This window comes from Emys orbicularis, chromosome 7 (assembly GCF_028017835.1).
Source record: "Emys orbicularis isolate rEmyOrb1 chromosome 7, rEmyOrb1.hap1, whole genome shotgun sequence".
Lineage (NCBI taxonomy): Eukaryota > Metazoa > Chordata > Testudines > Emydidae > Emys > Emys orbicularis.
The window spans coordinates 94,537,193-94,557,182 of NC_088689.1; the positions used below are offsets into that span (position 1 = coordinate 94,537,193).

Here is a 19,990-nt window from a genome sequence, read left to right on the forward strand (position 1 = left end):
TTCCATGCAGGAGAAAGGGAGGGGCTGCGAGGGGCCGCCGAAGGGAGACGAGGGACCAGGGTTGGGACAACCTGGAAGGAGGAGAGACCCCCAGGGGCCGGCGCAGACCCCCAGCGAGAAGACGGGAGACCCCAGGGGCCGGCACAGTTGCGGAGGGTGCTGGGAGCCCGGCCTCGTCTCGCTCGGCCTCACCTTCTCCAGCTTCCCCAGGAAAAGCTCCTTGGCGTAGGCACTGCGGAGACCGCCGGTACGTAGCTGCCTGGCCCCAGCGGGGAACGCGGCGCGCGCCGCCCGCAACAGAAGGCTGAGGCCGCTCATGTCCGACCGCGTCACTGTGCCACTATGCACTGCCGGAAAACTGCACGGCTCCGCCCTCCGCCTCAGAAAGCCGTCAGGGGCGCGCGCTGATGACGCATCTGGTGGGTCACGTGACACAAAGCCCTCTCAATCCCCTACTGCCGCAGATGGGCCTGAGGCGGGCTCCATGAGCCCCGCCCCTCACACGCCAATCTCTCCGCGCGGCCAGTTACACCATTCAGGCCACGCCCCCCACAGGACACTGGCCTGCGGTTCTGACCGTCAGTCCAGAGCATGGGCCGTCCGGGTTCACACGCGCTCCAGGGCGGGAGCTGGTGGGGAGCAGGCTTGTGAGGGGCGCGTAGGTAACCTGCTAGCGCCTGCCTGGCGGCTGTTCCTTAAACCCCCAGTTCCTGAAGTCTTGGGAATCTCAGCCCCTTCCCCCCGTTTTTAAGGGGAAGTTCCTGGCCCTGCTCGCTCCAGGAAAAAACTGTCCACAGGAAAACACAAACCCTGAAAGAGTGAACCAAAAAACCCTCAACACGTGCATTGTTAAAAAACTCATTGTTTCAAACCCCTCTCATGAGTTTTAAGGGGGAAGCTGATATTGTACACCTGCAGCTGGCTGTACTGAGTGATTGCACATAGTGGTGAGTTAAGAAACTTTCTTCCTAAGCTTTATGCATTGAGACAAGAGGGTTATATCCCTAATCAAATAATAAAAATCCTTATAAGCATGGCTATTATAGCCTTACTGTTGATCCTATAATTGCACTACTGGGCATATAATGCAGCAAATATACTTAGTGCATGCCTTGCACTATGGTTCAGGAAAGCACACGCTGGAGCTCACAATGAGAGGAGGAAATTTTCCCTTGAATGGCTTGTTATATAATCATTGACAATTATTTATTTTTTGTACTTTTTTCAGACTGCAGTCCATGTTTCAATGCTGCCCAGCAAGCTGTACACCCACCATCCAATCTATTGCACTTCTGGTTCTTGGTAATCCTCACTTTCTGATACATTATCAACACAATCCAGGCTTTTTCTCCTCTCCCAGTCCTCTCAACAGCAACATTTCAGTCATATTTGTCTATACTATAATAGTACTGTTACATTTTTAGTTCACACAGGAAATGTTGCTATGAGTGAAGCAGCTTAATAGTTATTAACAGGGCAAGGTTGCCATGGATTTTGGTAAGACAAGATGAGACCAAAGAACAGTTTATTGGGGGGCAAAAAAGGGGCAGAGAGGATAGGTGTAGGACCTGACCACAATGTTAACAAATTATGTAATGGTTGCAAGTGATTCATACATATTACATATTATTCCAATGAAAAATGTTTTATGTTGGCATATTTTAGAACACACATTGGGAGGTTTGAAGAGAGAGACAATGCTTACGAACAAAATTTCTATTTTAATTTTTTATACTACTTTAATTAATCCTTGTAAAAAGAAGTAAATGCTTCCCCTGTGTAATTTAAAATCATGATTTGACCTACCCTGAGATGTTTTTCACTTGCTCAGTTTCTTGTCCCCCGACCACACTCACCAGATACATGTCACAAAGGTTAAACAGTTGCTTTCTCAATATCTGTACAAGCTATCACCGGCAGTCTCTGAACTTTGGTAGATAATACTGTGCAGAAGGGGCCATCAGTATAGGATAATGCTGACATTGGTCGGTATGAACTTGGTTTTCTACTAAGATTTCCTCCAACTATCATCATCCTCTGCCCTTTCTGACCAGCAGTTTCTGAAGGATCGGAAGAAGGTGAGGGAGTACATGGCAGATACAGCGGGACTGCCTGGTGCCCTGCAACAGGTGTAGTCATTTACACAAGGCAAAACAAGTGCCAAGTAGATATAAAACACTACTCTGCTGATGTGGTAGTGTGTTACATCCACTTTGTTATGGTGTAAATTGCTATATTAAGAGCAGGGCAATGAAGATCCTGGCCCAGCATTTCTCCCTTTCCTATGTCTTCCACTAAGCTAAATTCTGCTCTGTCTGTTTCCCATTCAGATGCTAGGGAGGAACCAGCAAGAAACATACAGATTAGTAAAATAGAAATTTGGAATCTGGTTAGGAATAAAACAAGTGTTCCTGTGTTTCTTGAGTAGAGAAACGTGTGTGTGTGTGAATAAAAGTTCTTTAACCAATGCACTTATTCTCTATGAATACTAAAATGCATGTACAAACAAACCTTCCTTACATTTCAAATATTCTTTACCTTCCTTACATTTCAAATAGTCTTTTCAAGTACCCTTAATCACATTTTCTTTTTTCTAACTCTTTTTTCCGCTGTGAGCTATACCTATTTCTCTCTCCTTTTTAAGATTCACTTTAACATGGCCCAGTTTTATTCAACTATCCTTGTGTTTTGTTTTGTAGATTAAAGACGTTAAAATATTAGGTTACCAAAGCAGCATTGAACAGTTAAGCGATTAATAAGTCATAAAATATCCTAACTGATTTTATTTACCTGGGAATTATTGCAGAGTATTTATGAAAAAATAAAAAATGTAAATCCTGTAGTCCAGATAAATGGACAAAAAATGTGGATGAAAATTAATTCCTACAGTACTGATATAATCTCAATTTCACCTCTGGGCTGATGACACCAAAAATATACATCTCCACTTTGGAACGATCCTACCTTTATTTTGTTCCATATCTGCAACTCTGTCTGATGTTTTTCTGGGTGTGCAGCCCCAATTGAAAACAGAATCACAATAGCTTATGTGCTCCAGCCTTGCCTTCTTCACAGCTCTCAATAATCACACCATCCTTAAGGTCACTCTGGCCCACAACCTTGATGTCATATTGCACTGCTTTTCAGGAAGAAAGATAAAACTCTCTTTTCCCCCCCCCCCCTGAAGTAGCCTCTCCTTCCCTTAGAATAATTATTAAGGAGAAAAAGTGATATGACAGATGGTAGGAAAGTTATGCACCTAAAATCCATGACTATTACCCTGTGGGCATAACATGATGCACTAATTCTAACTTTTACTATTAAACACCCATCAGCTTACAAAATTAAATTGTAGGAAAGGTAAGAGCAGTAACTAGTTTTTCCCATTTTTGCTCCTGGTGACATGCTGTAGAAGTAATGTATCTGAATCACTGATGCTAGCACTATCACTATATCATATATTTGTACAGGCATTTAAAACCATTGTACTGTGGCTATCAACTGAAGTACCTGCAAAATGAGAGACACTCCACCAAGCAGGTTCCTCACAATTCAAGAAGAGCTGTATAGTCAGGGAATATTGGTGCTTTGATAGTATAATGGTAGGAAAATTAGAAATTCATTAGAAAAGACTGGACAGGGAGTGTCACGTTAAATTAAAAGAAAGCATATCAGTATTTTGCTTTTTGAAATACTTATTTCGACCTCCCAAATAATCAGTTGAGATATACTAAAGTTCTTTTCAAGTCCTGTTTAGTTAATTATTTTTAAGAACCAAAATCTGAGCTAGTCATCTCACAAAACTAAGACACAGTCCCTGCCCCAAGGAAGACACAGTACAAGGTCTTGATCCTGCAAGCTGCTTCAGTGGGGCTCACATTGTCACCAGTGAAGAGCAGTTTGCAAGACTGGTGCTTAAGTTCAACATGACACAAAAATGAAGGTGAAAAGGAAGAGAGGGAACAACAGTGGCATAAAAAGAACATGCAATAACTCAGTAAGGCATCTACAAATCTTGACAATATTGACAAGGGATTTTTAGTGTTTGTTTCAGGGTCTTTTCTCCCAACATTAAATTTTGATAGTTTCCCTTTCTTATTCAATAGCAAGGACAGCACTTCATTACCCCCAAAATATTGTACCAATGTTGACTTTTATGCAAATGGTTTGATCCAACCCAGCTGAGGTATCTTTTTCTGTCAGCCATGGAAGGACAGATGGACAGACCTAGAATACAATTAAGTGCTTTATTGTCTGCTTCTCTTTCAAATTATTACAAGTTCTTGGTTGTCAGAGAAATTGTTTAGTTGACCTTTCATGGATCAGTGCTAATATACAACAGCCAAATGGGTTTTTCCAAAAGCATGTAATCCTTAGAGGCTTTGCTTTTCAAATTCTCTTTCTCAGAAGGATTATAAACTTGGATTTCCAACTCCAGACAGTCTCTCTCTCTCTCTCTCTCTCTCTCTCTCACACACACACACACACACACACACACACAGCGAGAGAGAGAGAGATACACTTTAATTTAAAAGAACAGATAAATGTTACTTTTCAGCTTATATGAGAGTCAAAGATGGTATATTTATCAAATTGCCATTGTAAATAAAGAGCTAAAGAGATTAAACTAGGCAGACAGGCAAAAGTGAGTCCCCTGCAAGAATGTTCTTTCTTAAACCCCATAGCTTTCTGTCTGATTCTTTTCCTTTTTAAAAAAAAAATGTCTGCAATGGAAGTGTAATCTTTTTGTATAGCGTTTCTCATTGAATAAGCTTGGCTGGCAGTTGGACTATATTTTGAATGAGGTGACGTTTTACTATGCATTCTAGAGAGAACTGTTTAATAAAGCAATTCTTGGTTTGCAAATATATAAAAATATCATTTAAAATCCTATTTAGTACAGGAATGTCTGTAGAAAGATAAATATGTGTTTGCACTGAAGATAATGTTAGGGAAAAATGGGTCTGATTATATAGTCTAGTTTGTAAATTGAGTATGTCAGTAGCACATTCATTAGTCCACATTTCCTATGTCAATTTTATTAACAGATTATTCTTGCTCTTCACAAAAACGATTCAAGAGATTTCAAAATGTTGCCATTCTCCTCAAAAACAAATCACCTTTGCACCAAAGACCCAGCATGGGGCATTTCAATCCAGAAAGAATTTGCTTGAGGAAATGAACAATTGGGGAAGAGGTGGAGCAAGCAGGGTCTGGGAGGATGGAATTGGAATGAAAACTGGAACTCAGGCTTCCACTGTTGTGGAATCTCTGCGGTTTTAATATAAATATGTACACATGCAGGCAGTGTAAGTGAAATGATTCATTTCTGTGGGAAGTGTCTTGATGAAATGAAATTATTTTTACCACTGGTATTTTCTAGACTGGCAGCCAAACCAATGCTTAGGAGACTTATAGATGATCAAAGTTTGCAAAAGGTCATTATGGAAATCAAATTTTTTTCTTCAGGTGTAAAAAGAACACATGGACAATTTACAGGCTGTGACAGAAAAGTAATTAGCGCCTGTTGCTGGAAGTTAAATAAAATTGATAAAGTGTTGCAGAGATGCAATGTTCTTAATGCCTGAGGCATACGACACTCGGTACATTTTCCACAGGGCTAGGGAGCTGTGTTTGTCACTGTTCTTTAAGATTTAATCCACCGAGTTTTGAGGTGCAACAGATATGCCCCCTAAGCTTTGGAAAGGTGAATCTGTGGCACATGATGCCAATTCCTCAGGTACAATACTTTCATGGTTTGGGCCACACCAGGAGGCAGTTCCAGAAGTGGGGACAAAACACAGACTCAAAAGAGAAGTTTGAAAAGAGGTTTCAGAGTAGCAGCCGTGTTAGTCTGTATCCGCAAAAAGAACAGGAGCTTATTTGAGCATAAGCTTTCGTGGGCTACAGCCCACTTGAAAAGAGGGAAACAACAGGGGGAAAAGGGCAGGAGGGGCTGGCAAGGGGAACAGGAAACTAGGATAGGAGTAAAGAAGGAGGATGGGAGGGAGGATGTGGAAGAAGCAGAATGGGGAAAGCTGGAATGGAAAACCATAAAAGGGAAAATATTATTTTGAAAGGGATGCCCTTCCTCAGAGACAGTATGTGCTGGGAGAAGGATGGGACATAGTGGGCAGAGTAAGGGAGTTCACTTTCTATATCTATTCCTTTTTAGATGTATATGTAGGTAGTACAGGATTCTGGTCCCGGTAAGAATCTCAGAGGAGTTGTAGTTTTCTGGCAATGTCTCATTTCAACCAAAGTCACCCCAACTGAGTTTATACACACAGGCCTCAAATCAGGAAAGCATCCCTATTCTGGGCAGCACTTCAGCATGTGCTTATCTTGAATAGTGTGTTTAAACCCCGCTAAAGCAATAGGACTTAAGCATATGCTTAAAGATACAGACGTGCTAAAGTGCTGTCTTGGGTATGGATAGACTTAAGCATACGCTTAAGCGCACTCCTGAATCTGGCCCTGAATTTGCCATGGCTTGAGAAGCTGGTGTTTTCAAAATTTTGTTTTTTAAACAATTCTGTTAAATTCTCAGTAATAAAGCAAGAGACACCACTGTGGTATAATTACAAAGCACAAAGGGAAGTACATAACAAATGATCTTAGTGGCAAAGCAGGTATGTCTTGAAGACCTTAGGGTGAAACTTGGCCCCACTGAAGTCAATGGCTAGACTCCTACTCACTATCATGGAGTCAAGATTTTGTCCTTGCTAGTGATTTCACACTGGTGTAAGTCACGAGTAACTCCACTGAAGGCAGTGGAACTACGCAGGTATAAAACTGGTGTAAAGGAGATCAAAATCAGGCCACTGCTTTTAAGTCTGTAATGGTGGATAAGTCTAAAGTAAGAAAGAAAAAGGGAGGACAGAAAGGAGAATGAAAGAAGATAGTCATTAGTATGGAAAAATAAGTGATATAAACATTAGAAGATGACAACACCATAAGGCTCAGCTAAGGCCAGTATTAAATAGCCAGTTTTATTTTTATTTGATCAGAGTGGAGATGAAGGTCTGAAGACAAATTTGTGAACTTTGTGTGGGGTTATTTATTTATTTATTTTATTAGTTTGGGGGAAATAATTTCAATTCAAGCCATAGCAACTTCAAATAACCTACTTGTTAAAAGTTGGATCCTAAAAGCTATCCAGATCTTAAGGTTCTAAGGCCTGTAGTCTACTCTATCATTTACAATGAAATTATATATAAGAGATGGAAAAATAACAAGGAAATATTTTATAAATTATGTTTTCTTCTTCATCATTTCTATCTGATCTTGGCATATGAGATAGGAAAGTGGGACTGATAGGCCATAACCAATGTGATACTGAGTAACAGTGCATGTCTGGGTAACAGTGCACTGGGTAATGGTGCACATAACCCATGTGTTACTGGGTAATTGTGCATTACTTCCTCATTAAAAGCTATTTTATAATGGGAATGAATTAATTACCTGATTCTTCTGGTCTGTTGTGACATTATTACAATATATTAGTCGGCTGAGTTGGAGCAGCTGCAGATTGATTGCTCTCTCTGTTTCTTAAGATAAAAAGAGCTTCACACTTCTTTGCCAACCGCTCGTTAAAGTCTTATTTTGCAGCGGTAATGAGTAGTTGTAGATATGAAATATTTTCCCACTGTTCAAAATGCATAAAACTTCATTAACATTAGAAATAATTAATTCATATTGAGGAAAAACAGAGTCTGTTTATTATCTATTTGGGTTAAAATCACTACCTCTATAAGGAAGGAAACAAATGAAAGCTGAAGTTGCTGTGAATGTTATCCTATTGCACAACTAAGAAGTTTTCTCTCTCTCTTACCCTACTCTAGGGTAATTGATTTATTTTAGCTGGCTGATACGTCTTCTGAACCATGCGGCTAATTTCACATCTCAGTTACTGTGAAAATGCTAAGTAAAACGAGCTTTTGCTTCCCAAAAGTTCAGTAATTAAAGATCCTGAATTTGGTAAAAATAATGAAACCCACCAGCTGACTAGGTCTGAGTACTTCACTGCACAGTGCAACCATTCTTGAGTTGTTGTTTTGTACAGAACAATATGTACCAAAAGTGCTCTTAATTCAAATATTATTTGGATTGGAGACCTCTTCAGGAAAGGGCCTTAGCTGAGATTTCCCAACATTAATTATGGGTCTAACCCTGCAGTCTTTCCATTGAAGTCAACGGGAGTTTTGCCTAAGTAAGCAGCACAGAATTTGGTCTTGTGTGTTTTATTTTGGGAGAGAAATTTTATTTCCATGATATATTTGGATGTGATTGAAAATCCCCATTTCCTCTATTCACAAACCTGAAAATTGTATTAATAAAATCTTAACTCACACTTCATCATAGTGTTGGGTATTCCACAGGAATCTAAATATAACTGGAAGTAGGAGTAATGAAGTTAAGCCAAATGCAGCTGAATGTGTCTGTATTTGCTTCCTGCTCCCCCTGCCCCCACATACAGCTGTTTAAATGCTGTATAGAGCCAAAAAACCACAAGATCGATGATCTCACATTATTACCCCACCCTCAAAAAACTGAAATAAATAAGGCTACCAGGTTATTTTGGATTTATAAATGTATCTCTGAGACATTAAAAAGTCAATGAAAAATGTACACGCAAATGCTTGAAATACCAATATATATCCCCACTTAAACAGCAGGATGCAACCTAAAGAGGTAACTGAAACAAGACTTAAGAAAAAAAAGATACTGTGCAGGAAATAAAACCAACTAAGTAATTGCAATTTTGCACCTATTCTTACTTCTTAACCAATGTAACAATAGCAAAGTGTATTTATTAGATCACGGTTGTAGAGCAATTTCACCTCTCCAAAAGTCACAGGAGGCTATGAACTAACTATGCAGATACTATTTCCTATTTCCTATTTCACACTTAGCCTTTTAGGAACAATGGTTTTGTTCTTTGTTTTTTTAAGTATAAAAATTTGTAAGGGACTGGACTTTTCAAGGGACTTGTAATGGGATAAACAGCCTTTCACTTCTAGGTCTCTGCTTTGAATCGAGGCCAGCTCAACAGTGATTTAAAATTTGGCCTATAAGAAATGAGTTTGGGGTTTCAATCTGATGTTGCAAGAAAAACACCAGCACAACTGACATAAAAGCAGAAATTGTTGGCCCTTGCTCAAGATAGCATTGCTTGATTAAGATAACTTGAGAATTATTGCCCCATTTCTAATTTCCATTGTTTAGGGAACACCGTAAAGAAAATGGTGGCAAAACAACCTTGGCAATTTCTAAGGTCCTCAAGATTTCCTAGCTTTGGATCTAGCACTGAGACTATTAGCATGTCTATAAGCGTATGACACCTGTGGTGATCTGCAGTGCCTTCCAATTCGTTTCCAGGTGCAGTTCTAGGTGTTACTTGTGTCCTGTAAAGCACAACGTAGTTTAAATTCTGGGTGCCTTAGAGTCTGCTTGTCTCTACCCAGTACCACAACAGTTGCGATCAGCTGACATGCTTGAGGTCACAGTTCTGTTTTATTGTAGTGGGGATAAAGTGATCCCTGTGTCTAGTGTGTAAAGCATTTTGGGATGAATGGCATGAATGTATATCCAAGTTATTATTTAATTTTATAGCATTTGGAACATGTACAACAGTTTGCACCCTAAGAAGTTTGCAAGTTACAACCACCTATGTTGTACCATAAAGTACACTGGATCAGTTTGCACCATGTTTATAAAGCATTTTCCCATTCACATGTATTCCCTCAGACATGGTGTTCTGAAAGTTAGGTGCCATGAAAAACACAAGATCAGGATTATGTCAGTCGCAGATGAAAATGTTAATTTTATGAATCAAAGTAATCCATTAATTGCTCGAGGATCCTAAATCCTCAAGGGAGTGTCACTAAGGCCTGGTCTACACTACAACTTTAATTCGGATTTAGCTGCTTTAAATCGAATTAACGCTGGACCCGTCCACACAACGAAGCCATTTAATTCGATTTCTGTACTCCTCCTCGACGAGCGGAGTAGCGTCAAAATCGGTATTGTCAATCCGAATTAAGGTTAGTGTGGCCGCAATTCGATGTTATTGGCCTCCAGGAGCTATCCCACAGTACACCATTGTGACCGCTCTGGACAGCAATCTGAACTCGGATGCGCTGGCCAGGTGGACAGGAAAAGCCCCGGGAACATTTGAATTTCATTTCCTGTTTGCACAGCGTGGAGAGCACAGGTGACCACAGAGAGCTCATCAGCACAGGTAACCATGCAGGCTGATAATCGAAAAAGAGCACCAGCATGGACTGTACAGGAGGTACTGGATTTGATCGCTATCTGGGGAGAGGATTCAGTGCTAGCAGAACTTCGTTCGAAAAGATGAAATGCCAAAACTTTTGAAAAAATTTCCAAGGGCATGATGGAGAGAGGCCACAATAGGGACTCAGATCAGTGCCGCGTGAAAGTCAAGGAGCTCAGACAAGCCTATCAAAAAGCAAAGGAGGCAAACGGTCGCTCCGGGTCAGAGCCGCGCACATGCCGCTTCTACGCCGAGCTAAATGCATTTCTAGGGGGGGCCGCCACCACTACCCCACCTCTGACTGTGGATTCCGAGATGGGGATAATCTCATCAGGTACACCTGATGATTCCGCGGAAGGGGAAGAGGAGGAGGAGGAGGACGAGCTGGCAGAGAGCACCCAGCTCTCCGTTCTCCCCAACAGCCAGGATCTGTTTCTCACCCTGACTGAAGTACCCTCCCAAGCCTCCCAAGCCAGTACCCAAGACCATGACCCCATGGAAGGGACCTCAGGTGAGTTTACCTTTTAAAATATAAAACATGGTTTAAAAGCAAGCATTTTTAATGATTAATTTGCCCTGAGCACTTGGGATGCATTCGCAGCCAGTACAGCTACTGGAAAAGTCTGTTAACATGTCTGGGGATGGAGCGGAAATCCTCCAGGGACATCTCCATGAAGCTCTCCTGGAGGTACTCCAAAAGCCTTGCCACAAGGTTTCTGGGCAGTGCAGCCTTATTCCGTCCTCCATGGTAGGACACTTGACCACGCCATGCTAGTAGCAAGTAATCTGGTATCATTGCATGACAAAGCCTGGCAGCGTATGGTCCCGGTGTTTGCTGGCATTCAAGCAACATCCGTTCTTTATCTTGCTGTGTAATCCTCAGGAGAGTGATATCGCTTAGGGTAACCTGGTTGAAATACGGGAATTTAATTAAGGGGACAGAGGTGGCCGTTCCTACTGGGCTGTTTGCCTGTGGCTGAAAAGAAATCCTTCCCTGCATTTAGCCAAGTGCAAAGGGGGGGGGGGGGGGGAGGATTGGCCCAGAGCTTTTCGCGTTTTGCTAGCAGGGATCTTCCCTGATACCAGCCACGCGGTGGGGGGAGGGATAAAGCACTCATCCCAGAGAATTGGATGGTGGGGGGGTGTTAGCTTGTTTTCTGCTGCTGAAGGTTAACATGAAAACTGCAGCACAACGGGCTTTGCTTGGTATGTGGGAAAGCAGGGCGCAGAAGCCTAAAGACAGTGGCTTACCATGGCAGCATGCAAGCTGAATTCTGTTGCCCGGACCTGCGTCTGTGATCTCTAGCAGCAAAGCCACAGGCACTCAATATTAAGAGGCAAAATGCGACCTTGCACAGAAATCTCATGTGCTATGTAATGTGAATAGTATTTGTCACCGTGAAAGAGTATAAGCATTGTTCTGAAAAATGTATCTTTTTAAAAAATTCTCTCCTTTTTTCACTCCCTCCAGCAGCTGCAAATGTTTCAAGCCTCCCTCCTCCTTCCCGAAGGCTATCCCAGATAAGGCGTCGGAAAAAGAAGACGCGAGACGAGATGTTTGCAGAAATCATGCAATCCACCAGGAGTGAAAGAGCTCATCTGAATGAGTGGAAGGACACGGTTTGCAAGTATAGGAAAGAAGCCAGTGAACGTGAGGACAGGAGGGACCAACGTGAGGACATGAGGGACCAATGTGAGGACAGAAGGGACCAACGTGAGGAGAGGAGAGACGCTTGAGATGAGAGGTGGCGTCAGGAAGATCAGAGGAGGCAGGATGCAACGCTGGGGCTGCTGCGTGAGCAAACAGACATGCTCCGGCATCTGGTGGAGCTTCAGGAACGGCTGCTGGAGAACAGAGTGCCGCTACAGCCCCTGTATAACCCCCCTACCTCCTCACCCTGTTCCATAGCCTCCTCACCCAGACGTGTAAGAACACGGGGGGGGGGGGGGGGAGGCTCCGTACACCCTCCCATTCCCAGCCCAAGCAAAAGGCTGCCATTTTTTTAACCTTTTTTTAGTGGGCTTTTCCTTCCCGCTGATCCTCCTCCCAAACCCCACTCAGGTTCTCTCCCTCTTTTTATAATCAATTAATAAAGAATAAATGATTTTTAAACAATAGTGACTTTATTTCCTTTGAAAGCAAGCTGGGGGAAGGGGGAGGGTGGGTTCCTTACAGAGAATGAGTCAATAAAGGGGGCGGGTTTTCATGAAGGATAAACAAACAGAAATTTCACACTGTAGCCTGGCCAGTCATGAAACTGGTTTTCAAAGCTTCCCTAATGCGCAGCGCTTCCTGGTGTGCTCTTCTAATCGCCCTGGTGTCTGGCTGCGCGTAATCAGCAGCCAGGCGATTTGCCTCAGCCTCCCACCCTGCCATAAAGGTCTCCCCCTTGCTCTCACAGAGATTGTGGAGCACACAGCAAGCAGTAATAACAATGGGGATATTGGTTTGGCTGAGGTCTGAGCGAGTCAGTAAGGATCGCCAGCGACCTTTTAAACGGCCAAATGCACATTCTACCACCATTCTGCACTTGCTCAGCCTGTAGTTGAACAACTCCTGACTCCTGTCCAGGCTGCCTGTGTATGGCTTCATGAGCCATGGCATTAAGGGGTAGGCTGGGTCCCCAAGAATAACAATTGGCATTTCAACATCCCCAACGGTTATTTTCTGGTCCGGAAAGTAAGTCCCTTGCTGCAGCCGTTTAAACAGATTGGTGTTCCTGAAGACGCGAGCGTCATGAACCCTTCCCGGCCAGCCCACATGGATGTTGGTGAAACGTCCCTTGTGATCCACAAGTGCTTGCAGCACCATTGAAAAGTACCCCTTGCGGTTTATGTAGTGGGTACCCTGGTGCTCCGGTGCCAAGATAGGAATATGGGTTCCATCTATCGCCCCACCACAGTTAGGGAATCCCATTGCAGCAAAGCCATCCACTATGACCTGCACATTTCCCAGAGTCACTACCTTTCGTAGCAGCACCTCCGTGATTGATTTGGCTACTTGCATCACAGCAGCCCCCACAGTAGATTTGCCCACTCCAAATTGATTACCGACTGACCGGTAGCTGTCTGGCGTTGCAAGCTTCCACAGGGCTATCGCCACTCGCTTCTCAACTGTGAGGGCTGCTCTCATCTTGGTATTCTGGCACTTCAGGGCAGGGGAAAGCAAGTCACAAAGTTCCATGAAAGTGCCCTTACGCATGCGAAAGTTTCTCAGCCACTGGGAATCGTCCCACACCTGCAACACTATGCGGTCCCACCAGTCTGTGCTTGTTTCCCGGGCCCAGAATCGGCGTTCCAAGCCTATAACCTGGCCCATTAACATCATAATCTCCAAAGCACCGGGGCCCGCGGTCTGAGAGAATTCACGGTCCATGTCCATGTCCTCATCACGCTTGTCGCTGCGCTGCAGTCGCCGCCTCCTCCTCCTCGCCTCTTTTTTCTGGTCCTGGGTAAGCATAAACTCCACGAGAACGCGCGAGGTGTTTACAATGTTCATGACTGCGTTCTGGAGCTGAGCGGGATCCATGCTTGCTGCGGTATGGAGTCTGCAGAGTTCACTCAGGAAAAAAGGCGCGAAATAGTTGTCTGCCGTTGCTTTCAGGGAGGGAGGGGGAGGCTGTACCCAGAACCACCTGCGACAATGTTTTTTGCCCCATCATGCACTGGGGTCTCAACCCAGAATTCCAAGGGGGGTGGAGACTGCGGGAACTATGGGATAGCTATGGGAAAGCTACCCACAATGCAACGCTCTGGAAATCGATGCTAGTACGGTAGCTTGGACGCACACCACCGAATTAATGTGCCTAGTGTGGCCGAATACATTCGAATTTATAAAATCGGTTTCCTAAATTCGAATTATATAAATTCGGATTAATCCCGTAGTGTAGACATACCCTAAATCTCAAATTGATGGATTTTGTGTCTTTGTGGGCCCAACTCTCCCCTCATAGTAGCATTCCATTGGGTCCAGTGGAGTTACTCTTGAATTACATTGGTGTGAGAGGAGAATCAGGCCCTCCACATTAAGTATTATTATTACATCCAGTGTTATTAGTGTCCACTTTCCAATTTCATGTCTCAGAGGTTTTCATTATGCAACAGCTACGCGTTAATGTTCCCCTGGCGATTTGGTGAAAATGTAGATGTGCTTTTGCATCCTAATAATAATTTCATTGTGAACATATCCCATAATAGAGAAATTACTGACCTTCCACCTCGTTTTCCGCCTCCCTAAACTCAAGTGTGTGCATATACTGCAACCCTTAGTATGGTCTTGTCTCCTCCCCACTATGCTCGTGCATTCCCTTACAGCATACAGCCACAATCTGGCCCGTACTGTCCATCCATCATCATATCTACACTCACTGGGAAGTATTAGACACTGGAATGACTCTACATATCACTCCAGTAAGATCCTAGGATAGTCCAATATTGATTAGTACCAGATTCTTATCTTGTTACACTACACAAAATGAGATTATATTTCTGCCTGGCTGGTGGAATTTCAAACAGATCTTTATTTCATACATATCCATAGCTTTTAGCCAACCATGGGTCCATTATCCCATTCTCAAAGAAAATTAAATTTGGCTGACATGATGCAGGGGTCATTTTGCACTATTGTTACTAGCCTTTCAGCCATATGTACTGTCCTCATTATTCCTAAATAAAGCATTTTTCTCTCTCATACACACTAATGTCCAAAGGGGCACATTTCCAGTGCTGTACAGTGCTCAAAACTTCCCACATCTACTGTAGCTGAAAATACATTTGTGTCTGAATTATAAGAGCAAAAGTCTTGTTTTCAGCTAATACTGAAACTTATTTTTGCCCAATATACAAAGAAACATACATTTTAATGTTTAAAGGTTTTAACTACTAGATATTTTTCCAAAATTCCCACAAAGCAAATGCTATTTTAAAAATGTGTAAGATTTTCCATAGTTATTTCTTTTACACAAGTACATTAAGTTAATTGTGTTACCTTTACCTGCTTGCCTTTTACATAAACAAGGATACTTATCTATTTCTAAATGGCAACTCAGTAGTCTTAGTGAGCACATGGGATGCTTCTTGATGAAAAAATTGCTTGTACTATATATAAAGAAGTTAGCATACCAGTCTTTAATAGATTTAGTGCGGCATGTTAATATTATACAATTAAGTCTGTCAGTAAATATACTTGGCGAAGTACAATTTATCACATCATGCTAACAGGAGCGTAATCCTGACATCTAATGACAACTGTTTGAGCAATTGCATGAAAGGCTAGAAAATAGTGTCTTTGCTAAGTATGTTTCCATCTCCGTCAACAATGTTCAGGGTCAGCAGTAATGTTTGTTAAAAAGTAATGAAAACATTTTGCGCCTTTTAATTCTGTAAGTCAATGTCTGCAATATTGTGAAAGAGAATGAAAAAAGGGAGAAATTGTTGACCCTAAATTATTTCAAATTCAGTTCATGAATACTAAGTGGTAAGTGTAGCTTCTTGCAACCTCTGTATATATTCCAAACAAGTTAGTAAATGTTAGTAAACTGTTAAAAATGGTTCTACATAAAAACTCCTGACTAGAGAATTCCTGTGAATGTAACTAATTGGTCATTGCCAAGTATTCGAAGAAACAAACAACAATACAGACTTCCACACAGATCACAGAAATAAAATATGAGAAGATTGATTAGGTCATCTACACAATCTCCCTTCCAATTTAGGATTATACTTATTGTATTTCCTGGTTGTGCAAAATAACACTGAAAATGGTTATAGAACTGCCCTTTTTAAAAACTGCTGTCTGAAAGCACGTTTGCAGAGTTTGGCATTAGATAGAAGTTAACTCGGAATATCATTACTGTATAATATGTATATCAAATGCACAAAAATGAGAATAAATTTGAAGATAAGATTTCAAAGACTAGAGCTCTGTGTTCCAAAATGTTTGATTTTCAATTGGGAAACTTGGAATGTTTTCTTATTTTAGGGCTAGATTGTAATCTCAGGTGTGAGGGAGTATCACTGTTTATTCTGAACCATTCTCCACGTAGGCATGTGCATGAAAGCTCAGCGGGAGATATTTCAAGATGTGCAACACCTACCTGAGATTAGAATCTCAGTCTAAAAGTAAATTAAAAATGTCAATCATCAGCCAAATGTTTAAAACCTGAGTGGGACTGTAACAAAAGCCTTGTCTACACTATGTTTTTTTCTTTAAATTTCATGCTGTTGCTACTACTGATGCAATATCCAGAATTGCTAGCTTTTACTTCCTGTGAACATGCTAACTTCCTTTAGCTTCAGTGGAGGAGGATCCTAAATAGTTGAAGTCTAGACTTTAACTGAGACAGGGAGCTGCAAGCAATTAGGAGTTAGTGGCTGTTTAGGTCCTCCTTTTAAAATAATTCAAATAAGGTAGATGAGGAAAAGTTTTATTTATTTGTTTTTATAGTAGTGTCTAGAGCCCCAACTGAGACACCTCTAGACTCCATTGTGACAGGCACTGTATATACCAGGGGTCAGCAACCTTTTAGAAGTGGTGTGCCGAGTCTTCATTTATTCACTCTGATTTAAGGTTTCGTGTGCCAGTAATACATTTGAACGTTTTTAGAAGATCTCTTTCTATAAGTCTATAATATATAACTAAACCACTATGTAAAGGAAATAAGGTTTTAAAAATGTTTAAGAAGCGTCATTTAAAATTAAATTAAAATGCAGAACCCCCCAGACAGTGTGAGTGCCACTGAAAATCAGCTCATGTGCCACCTTTGGCACGCGTGCCATAGGTTGCCTACCCCTGGTATATACACATAGTAAGAGACAGACCGCCTTTGCCCTAGAGAGCAAACTCTGGTCTACCTAGATTTTTTTAAACTATTGCAATTCTCAGGACTGGTATATTACATTAATTACATTATTGCAGATGTCCCTGCACTCAGTAAATGAGATATGAAATCAGGAGTTTATATGGCAGAGTAGTAGCACAAATTATCTTTTAATGCAACACAATGGGGAGCTGTGGGTGGCATCTTAGGATGTATGGGTACTTACCTGTCAAATAATCATTGTTCAGAATATACTTCTTGCAATGACAGTGATTCAGAAATAGGCTACAGCTGACTATCTCCCCAAACCAACTCAGGATTCTCCTGTAATTTGTAATAAATGAACAAACAAGCAAACACGAAACAACATTTAGACAGAACTCTTATATGCCAAGATTAGTCTTAATTGAGGTTTTACAGCCTAATTATAATTCCCCTGAAAACAGGGAAATAAAATACGAAAAACAAACACAAACAAATTAACTCTTCAAGGCCTTTTAACTAAAGCAATGGGAGGAACCTAACCTCAAATCCCGCGTAGGTCAGATGTGAAAATAAATTTGATCATCTTGCTGTTTTGAAAGATAAGCTATACAACAAACAGATTCAGGTATAGATGATAACAGGAACATATTTTTTTCAGATATACCACTTACAGAGGTGGTGAATCCCTGCCTACCCAATTGCTGCTTGGAATGGACTTCCTGTACTCTCAAGCCTGATCCAAAGAACATAGGCCATGCTTACAAGATTGGTGACTCTATCCTCAGAAGCAGGGACTCTGAAAAAAAATTGAGGGCATGATGGATAAACAGTAAAACATGAGCTTCCAGTGTAACCAAAAGGGCTAAAATGATTCTTGGATATATAAATGGGGAAACTGAAGAAGAGTAGAGGAGTTATATTACCTCTGTTTTTGGCACTGATGCGAGTGCTACAGGAATACTGTGTCCACTTCTGGTGTCCACAATTTAAACAGAATGCTGAAAAACTGGAGAGGGTTCAGAGAAAAGCCACAAGAATGATTAAAAGGTTGAAAAACATGCCTGATAGTGAAAGACTCAAGGAGCTCAATCTATTGAGTTTATTCAAGAGAAGGTTAAGGGGTAGTCTGATCACAGTCTATAACAGGGATTGGCAACCTTTGGCATGCGGCCCATCAGGGTAAGCCCCTGGCGGGCCAGGCCGGTTTGTTTACCTGCCGCGTCCACAGGTTCAGCCGATTGTGGCTCCCACTGGCCGCGGTTCGCCGCTCCAGGCCAATGGGGGCTGCAGGAAGCAGCGCGGGATGTGCTGGCTGCGTGCCAAAGGTTGCCGATCCCTGGTCTATAAGTACCTATGAGGGAAACAGATATTTGATAATTGAAGGCTCTTCAATCTAGCAGACAAAGGTACAAAAAGCTCCAATGGCTGGAAGCTGAAGCTAGACAAATTCAGACTACAGATAAGGCACACATTTTAGCAGGGAGGGTATGCAAACCTTGGAATAACTCACAAAAAGATTGTGATAGATTCTCTATCACTGGAAAATACAAAATCAAGACTAGATGTCTTTCTAAAAGATATGCTCTAGTTCAACCACAGCTATTTGGACTTGAAGTAGGAATTAATGGAAATCCTATGGCCTGTGTTATGCAGGTCAGACTAGATGATCACAATGGTCCCTTCTAACCTTATAATCTACATATCTTTGACAGCCACTGGAAAGACTCCCATTAACTGCAATGGGTTTTGGATCAGATCGTCAATGAGGTCAGGTTCTAAAAGAGACAATCATCACCAATAATATACTCAAAAAACCTAAACTTTCACTACAGATATTGGTATAGTCCCCCCTCCTGACCCCCCCCCCCATTTGTCCATAGCACAAAGCCACCACCCAGTTGGTCATGACAGGTAGTTTCTGTTTAAGATGAAACATCAGGACTGGGTTCCCACATATCTGGGTTAAAATGACTTAGGAGGGTCATGTGAAGAAGCTTGCTCAAGTGTCACCTCTCGCTTTGTCCAGCTCAAACCAGCTGTATTGCTCCTTAACTTTCTTAGGAGTACACTCACTCACATGAACATCAAACAAACCAAAACCTTAATTGATTGGACCAGAACTTTGATAATAGAGTTGCAATTCTCCTCCCTCAGGTTTAACTTAAACACAGAGGGTGAAACCATGGCCCCTTTGAAGTCAGTTGGAAAACTCCCATTGACTTCAGAGGGGTCAACATTTCACTTGAAATGATTTTCTTTTCTTCCAGTCTGCAGAACTGATGTTCTTCCACTGCACAAAAATGAGAAACAGAAAGAGTTTTAAATGATTTATTTGATTTCTCCACATGATCACAGTTATAGTTTTACATCGATAGGGCCTGTTACTACTTACAAACAGAATGCATATTAAAATGAAAGCACTCCTTTCTTCCCTGCAATTACAAAATGGGTCTTGAGCCTCCCCAGAACAGAAGCTTCTTGTGAGCATGATGTTTCCTGAAGTCTTTAACAGTCTGCATTCAAGACCTAATTCTAACAGTTTAGTACAACTCAAAGCTGGATTAAAGTTCCTAGCAGGAGATAGGTACTGTATGCAACCTCAAAGTGACTGCAGACTTATAGTAATACTAATTTACACACTATATACAATTTAAAGAATTATCTATTCCCCCTACTTGGTCCCATTTCCAACATCCTTTCCCCCCGCCCCAGATTTAATCTTGTTATTGGTTTCATTTTTCTTTTAACTATATACACAATAACTCATTTTGCAGGCAACAAGTGCAATGATATTTTACAACGGAAACAGCAAAATGCATGCTTAACTGCAGAAAACACACAGCTTCATATGGAACAGCAAGTCAACATCTAGAGATTCATTGTTTAAATATCTGCTGACTGTCTTTCA

General features: G+C 41.7%; 1 protein-coding gene across 1 annotated transcript in view; it reads right to left on the reverse strand.

The window, feature by feature from the left end:
• ACAD9 (acyl-CoA dehydrogenase family member 9) overlaps positions 1–288 on the reverse strand; it is a 47,019-nt gene extending 46,731 nt beyond the window's left edge. The window contains exon 1 of the mRNA XM_065407948.1: positions 193–288. The gene's annotated coding sequence lies outside the window, so the exon portion shown is untranslated. The remainder of the gene's footprint in view (positions 1–192) is intronic.
• Between the last annotated feature and the right edge of the window lie 19,702 nt (positions 289–19,990).